The 7,118-nt window shown below is 35.8% G+C and overlaps 1 long non-coding RNA gene across 1 annotated transcript; it reads right to left on the reverse strand.

Moving 5' to 3' along the window:
* Nucleotides 1-541: 541 nt before the first annotated feature.
* Nucleotides 542-6,854, reverse strand: LOC307121022. The gene is made up of 5 exons (XR_013815919.1): nt 6,733-6,854; nt 6,371-6,581; nt 2,310-2,350; nt 1,886-2,215; nt 542-1,732 (listed from the first exon to the last, which is right to left on the reverse strand). It is a non-coding gene; the product is annotated as an uncharacterized lncRNA (long non-coding RNA).
* Between the last annotated feature and the right edge of the window lie 264 nt (nt 6,855-7,118).

A 7,118-nucleotide genomic window follows, 5' to 3' on the forward strand; every position in this document is an offset into this window, starting at 1 on the left:
TAATGCTAGCTTGTACATTATAGTAGACAAATGGAAAGATACCACAGTATAAACTTGCATGGGCTCTTAATAGGAAAGATAAATCTTGTTTGGGTTGTTTTTGGATCATGGCATTTGCAGAGGGCTTTATGCATTTATATAAATTAGACTGAATTATGCTGTTACAGGGAAACAAAATGACAATTGCACTTAAGTAAATAAACATAATCACTTTCAGAATCCTTGTGCTATATTTCTTTAAAACAAATGTTATTTGGTTTAATATTTTGTTATATAATAACATTTTAAAGTGTGGCTTAGGTGTCCAAATACTTTTAGGGTGACTATATACAGTATTTCAAAGATTTGGTTCAGGTATTTTTACAGTAGAGGGCGCCACACAACAATGAGACAAAATAGAAAGAGGCATTTTAATTTAGTAGAGAAGTAAAAAGGTTTGTAATTGTAATGACAACCGTAAATAAATGACACAAATCAGTGAATTGCTATTTCAATATTCTTCTTTTATCAAGTAATCTTCTTTTTTCTTTTTTTTTCTTTTGAGCATAACCTGCACTGTATTTTGCACTGCACTGCACTACACATTATTTAGCCAAGGAGGTTTCCTGCTGGATCAACAAACTTGTTGGTTCTAAAAAAACACATCAACCAATCAGATTTTAGAGTTAGATTTACGGGCCAATGTTAGGTTTAGGCTAGGGGTCTGTACACCTTCTGTACAAACCCCTAGCACCTTTGTACACTATCTTTATCAACAATTTATTGTCCACTGATTTTAGGGCTAGTTTATGGTTTGTGTTAGATGTGGTTCTGGTTAAGACTGTTTCTTTAACTGTTAATATTGTTGATCCAGGAACACTGGATGGGTGGGAAAGAATGCATTGTACATTTGTTCCTACTGGAACTTCCTGTGAGATTTTACAATTTGTCAATAATAAAAATGTCTGTGATTAACATTTTGTTCTATAACATAACTTACACACAGTCATACATCAAAATGTGAGGCGAATTGTTAACATAAGTGAACACACGTTTGTGCTGACTGAAATTAAGCAGATAATGCAAATTTGTCAAGGTTAAGAATAAAGACCCTATCTACTCAAAGAGTGTCTCAAGTCAAGTCACCTTTAATGATGTTTTATTAACAAAGTTCGGGAGGAGCACGTTCAAATGATCTATCCAATAAGCATGAGAGGAGACCTATACTGTACTGTATACGGAAGAGCAAGGATTTTAATGTGATTAATGTCCATGGTAGAATTGTGGACCTAGGTGTTGATCCAGCTGAGGACCAAGTCAAACTCACTTCAGAGCAAATAGTAACAAAGACTCTATAGGGCCCACTTGATTGCCAGGCAACTTTTGGCTTGGGTTTACCACAGGCCTTTCCTCCTGACCCCTGGGCCAGGACAGCTCCAACTCGTGGCTGAAGCGTGTACCTGCAACCAAGAATCGCAGGGAGAAATTCGGACTCTGCAGGATGGAGCGTGAACACAGTTGGTTCTTGAGGTTTTGGAAGGCTGTTTGCTAGTATTAAGTCACGACAGAAGAGAATGAGGCAGCTTGAATTTAATTTTTTACAGTAAATTAAGAAAAACACTATAATAAAAAACAATAATAATACAGCAGCTGATCCAATGTAAATCCAGTTTTGATGATGTTCCCACATTGCATGCACCCATTTCTCTGGTTTTCTTGTTCGGGGATTTTATTTCTTTTTCTTCTGTTGATTCTGCAACAAAAAAGTAAAGAAAAAACTCCATTACTGCACAGTCATGAAAACAACAGATCAGTTTATAAATTTGACTAGTTGGTCAAAGACTTATTGCATTCAGATTGGATAAAAAACGTGAATTAAAATCCTCATATATTCAGTTTCACGTACCGATGAGCAGTTGTACAGTCTGTTGTTCAGAATTAGATGGGGTTGTGATGAAACAGCTGATCATTCCTGCATCAGCATTTGTCAGGTTGAGGAGTTTGAGAGAGAAGTTTCCTCTCTCCCACTCAGATGAACACATTTCAGCTCTGTTTTTGTACCGTGGGTCCTGTCCTTCTACTGAAAATGTACCTTTAATTATACTATACATAATTTTGTCATTATGGTCTCTCCAATGCACATCAGTGACTTGAAGTTCAAGATCATGTTTAGTGGAAGAACACGGCAGGATAACAGAACCACCAATAACAGCCTTTACTGTTTCCAGCAGACACACTGAAATGACAGAAACTGTAACTGTAAAAACACAGTCTGGCATTTATTATTGTGCCATGATTTTAACTATTAAATGTGTTGTTCAGATGCTCACCTTTGTTTATCAGCACTACAAACACACAGATGAAGCACCATCTGCAGAAACAGAACAATGTAGATCATGAATCGCAAAGTTTGATTTCCACACAGGCGGGATAAGATGACCTTGTGGTTAAATGATTTAATGTTTGTCAGTGGACAACAGTGATCTGTCAGTTTATTTTATGGATATTAACAGTTTTTTTTATATCTATTTGATAATGGAGGATAAAACCAAGGGTGTAGCAAACCATTCCAGTGGTGTTTACCATGTTTACGTGCGGAAATCTAGACTTCCTTTAGTTTTATCAGGTAAATTTTCTATTGCCTTTTGCCTTCTGTTGGCTCACTTTGGCCTGTTTTTGGGTCACAGGCTGGGGAACAAGTGTGGAAACATCTAGAGGAAGCATCAATGTCCCAAATGGGACCTTAAGCCTTTGCGGAGCCATGTGGATTATTTTTATAACGGATGGATACACTTTTTTTGGGCTTAAAATTTTGGGCTGCCATTCACTGCCATTATAAAGCTTGGACATTTTTTAATATAACTCCGATTGTATTCATCTGAAAAAAGAAAGTCATATACACCTATTGGATGGCTTGAGGGTGAGTAAATCATGGGACAATTTCCATTTTTGGGTGAACTATCCCTTTAACTCTAGCATTCTAGCTCTAGAATTACTATTTGCAGGGGGTAATAAGTAAAGTAACAATATTACTCTTGAAAAGAGTAATGAGTAATAAATTATTTTTTTTCTTTGGTAATGAGCCCAGCATTGGTTAGCTGAACACCCCCTGCCTAAACACAACCCACACAGAAACAGAAGGCCTACATTTGCACTCAAAAAAGAGACCGCCATCACGCCACACACACACCAGATTTGAAAATTAACTGGAGCCTGGGGTGAAAATGCCACCAATATTTATTTGACTATTTATGTGAGGGACTGTTTATTTGTATGAGAGACTGTTTATTTGAAATGGGCCTCCGAACTGCTTAGGTCACCTCGGCTCACAGTCAAACCTGCACACACACACTTTTAAGTGATAATAAGTATGTTTAGGAAATTATAGGGAAATAATGAGGGAAATAATTGTACCCATATGTGCTTTAATTCTATATCCCTGCCCACCAATTTGCACATGACATGTAATAGGTAAATAACATTTTATATGTTTTTTATATGTTTTGCATTGTCACAGATCATTTGATATCTACTGATTATGTGTACGTGGAGTATTCTTTGGATTTGAGGTGCTGTTGGTTCAATGTCCTGCGATACGGGATCCGATTCTGGGTCGAACATGTATGTGCGAATCATTCCGGTTGCCATTTTTCCACATTGGAAGTTTTCAAAACAATTCCCCACATGTACTGACAGGGGAGTTGAAGCTCATTATAATATGCAAAACTGTTATCCAATCATAGCAGTGGGCATTTACTTCCAAGTCTTCAATTCAGCACACCCATAAAAACAGAGCGTTTCAGGAGCTAGGCTCAAAATCAGGGTAGAAAATAGCCTATTACTCATTCATTATGATGCTTTTGAATGTAAAATCCATGCAAACGTCATAAATTGACCCCAGACAACAGTATAAAATTTTATAGCAGGTTCATTTTCCATTGCCTTTTGGCTCACTTTGATCGGTTTTTGGGTTACAGGCTGGAGGATGGGGGAGCGTGGAAACATCTCGAGGAAGCATCAATTTGGCCCTGTCCCAAATGGCACCTTAAACTTTCATAGTCTACACTTTTGTGAGTTAATGCCACTTTGACTGTCAGGTTATTATTACCACAGATTTTTCTATGAATTTTATTATAAAAATTCATAGAAAAATCTTGAGGGAACCAGAATTAGTCTTCTGAAATTAGACATCACTTAGAACACTTAGAACAGACACTTAGAAACGGGGCAGAAGTTCTTACAAATGCTATTACTATGTTATTACAGAAGTTATTACTGTTTTATAGTTCCATGAGTTAGATTTAAAGAAGTTCATTATGTATCATAACCTATAGACCCCCAATTGAGGAGAGTCATTTAATTCATTATTAAATTCATAATTCAGTTTAGGCCTATCACTTAGACTAAGATTCTGTCATTTGATTTTTTTTAACATTATTCAGCTTAATTGTCTAAGTTCATCAGTTGAGTAAATTAATACATATATCACCGAAAGACTAGGCAAATAAACTAAAAATAACTTCACATGCATCAGGAAACAAAGACGGTAATATATCGTCCCCTTGGAATTATAAGGTTCTATCTGACGTTTTTGTCAAAATTGAGTTATTCACATATTCTTATTCTGTGACAACTTATTTACACTATGTGATGTTTTTTTTTAAGTTGTGTACATTTTGGGACTTTTTATTGAAAAAACAAAAAGGTTCTATCTACAAAGTCGAACTCTGACTTGGCTCTATAAGGTTCTATCTGTGTGAGCCAATCAGCACTTCGAATGCACAGAAGAGGACCAATCAGGATCAAATTTATATGTCTTGTCGCCGGCTATTTCCTTGACAGGAAAGATCGCAGACACACAGGCTGTGTCCGAAAACCTAGGCAGCTGACTCGTTGCCTCGCTGCCTTATCAGACAATGGCTTGTAAGGCAGCGTTTAAGCATGAAGGCACCTCACAAAACTAATTTCGGACAGACTTCTTAGGCAGGGTAACAGTTTAATGATCTACAGCAAAATAGAGAGAGCTTTGGTGAGAACTAAACACATATTTAATTACTACATTAGTAATTTCTCGCTAGAAATGACATCAGAAGTGGAAAATGTTGGTAAAAAAACGTACATTTACACACAAACTGACCAACAAACGCAACTTTCGGACACCTTCTATTTTTTTCCAGCTCAACTGTCACATAATGGGAAGCACAGGATTGTGGGATAGCAAAGGGAGCGAAGGATACAAATATGCTGCCTTCAAAAATCGATCAGATGAAGGCATCTCAGGAGACAGGAAGTGAAGAACCTTATAATTCCAAGGGGACGAAATGCTAACTGCTATGATGACTTCATCAAAAAAGTAGAAGATAAATCATGCAGATAAATTAGATGATCAGATGATCAGGTTTAAAATAATTCATGTTTAATGTATTAATGATGCTTAAAGTGTTTCCTTTGTTATTCTAGTTCAACCAAAACACAGCCGGCCAAACACAAGTACAAATCAAACCATCATTGCCATTTCATTTTACGTACCTGATCATCATCATGGTGGCCCAATATATATAATTTATTTTTTTTGACTATATTTCTGTCTGAAATTAAGTAATCAATGAAATAATGTGTAAAGCTAAAGAAAGCTGGCCTATCGTCAATCGGAAGTGGAAGCTTCAATACGCATGCGTACGCATTAGACGTAATGACGTCAACAGTAACTAGGTGAACTAGTCAAACCATATTTTATTTCTAGTCTTCATTGGTTAGACTACAAAATATCATGCTAGTTTCACTGAAAAAAAAACGTTATACAGGGGAGAGCGGGGCACAACCTAACGCTTTTTGACTTTCTCAGCTTGTGTAAATCCACCTTGGGGTTTCTCACATTAATTTCACACATCTAGTACAATTATGTGGTTTTGTTTCATTAATACAGTGTATACTTTTTTCTTTATTTACCCCAAAAGAATGGAAGTACAATGTGACAACATGCCCCATAGGCACAATGTAACATGACAAAATAACAGCTAAAAATGCTATCTGATATACATTTTTTTTATATATATATATTCAAGACAAACTACAATATTTTGTCAATAAAATACAATTATTAACTTTTTTAAATAAAATAGTGGGATTTTGTAATCATTAAAAATAAATAAAAAATTTGAGTTTGAGAACAAACACACCGCAAAACACAGCTCTACAGCATAGTTAACACATAATAATAATGAATCATTTCTGAACATTGACTCTAAGTCTTTATTCACATTTTTTCTCAAGGTTTCGCAATAAAATTCATAAAAGTATAGAATATAATAGCATATTTCTAATAGGGGCTCATTGTAACGCAGTGTTACAAGCAGCAGTGAATTAAATGAGTAAATGCACTCAGACTTACATGAATATCTGAGTGAAGCTTCTTTCTTAAACTCCTCTGGAAAAAACACTGGAAAAACATTCTGGATCCTGATCCTCAAGTGAAACATTTCTGTGATATGATGTCTTGTATATTCCCACTGATATCACACTGTTGTGTCCTGACTTCAGTTCATTGTCACTGAAACAGCAGAACAAGATCACAGAGTTTCCAGCCAAATCCTCATTCTGACCTATAGAGAAAAATGAAAAAGAGGGAATTAAAAACAACAGGAAAATAGAGCCTGTTTTCTTTATTTTTTATTTTTATGAATTTGCCTTTCGATTGGTTTGAAAAAATGTACATTAACAAACAGTTGACATTTTTCTACAACAAGAAATTACCTGTTTTCTTTTTCATATCTGGGCTCAATGGAGAACGATCTTCCTCAGTTCTTCTCTCTTGTTTTCATCCAGATTATTAAAGTCATGTGGAGAGACTCTAGTTTGATATTCTCTGATGATCTGATTGGAGGAAAAACTCAGAGAGGATTGTTGTCAGACTAGATGAGCAGCTGAGAGGGGTGGATACACTGTTGTGTATGCGCAACATACTTTGCATCATATGCACTATGTCCTGTTTTTTCCACCAGTTACATCCTCATTATGACCTACAGAAACTGAAAAAAAGAGAAAGCAAAATTCCCATTTGCCTTTCAAACTTTGCATGTTTATAGGCATATCAGTAGCCATGTTAGAGTGTGTGTTGTGTGCTTGTTTTAATTAAATTG

This window comes from Gobio gobio (assembly GCF_949357685.1).
Source record: "Gobio gobio genome assembly, chromosome: 24".
NCBI classification, from domain to species: domain Eukaryota; kingdom Metazoa; phylum Chordata; class Actinopteri; order Cypriniformes; family Gobionidae; genus Gobio; species Gobio gobio.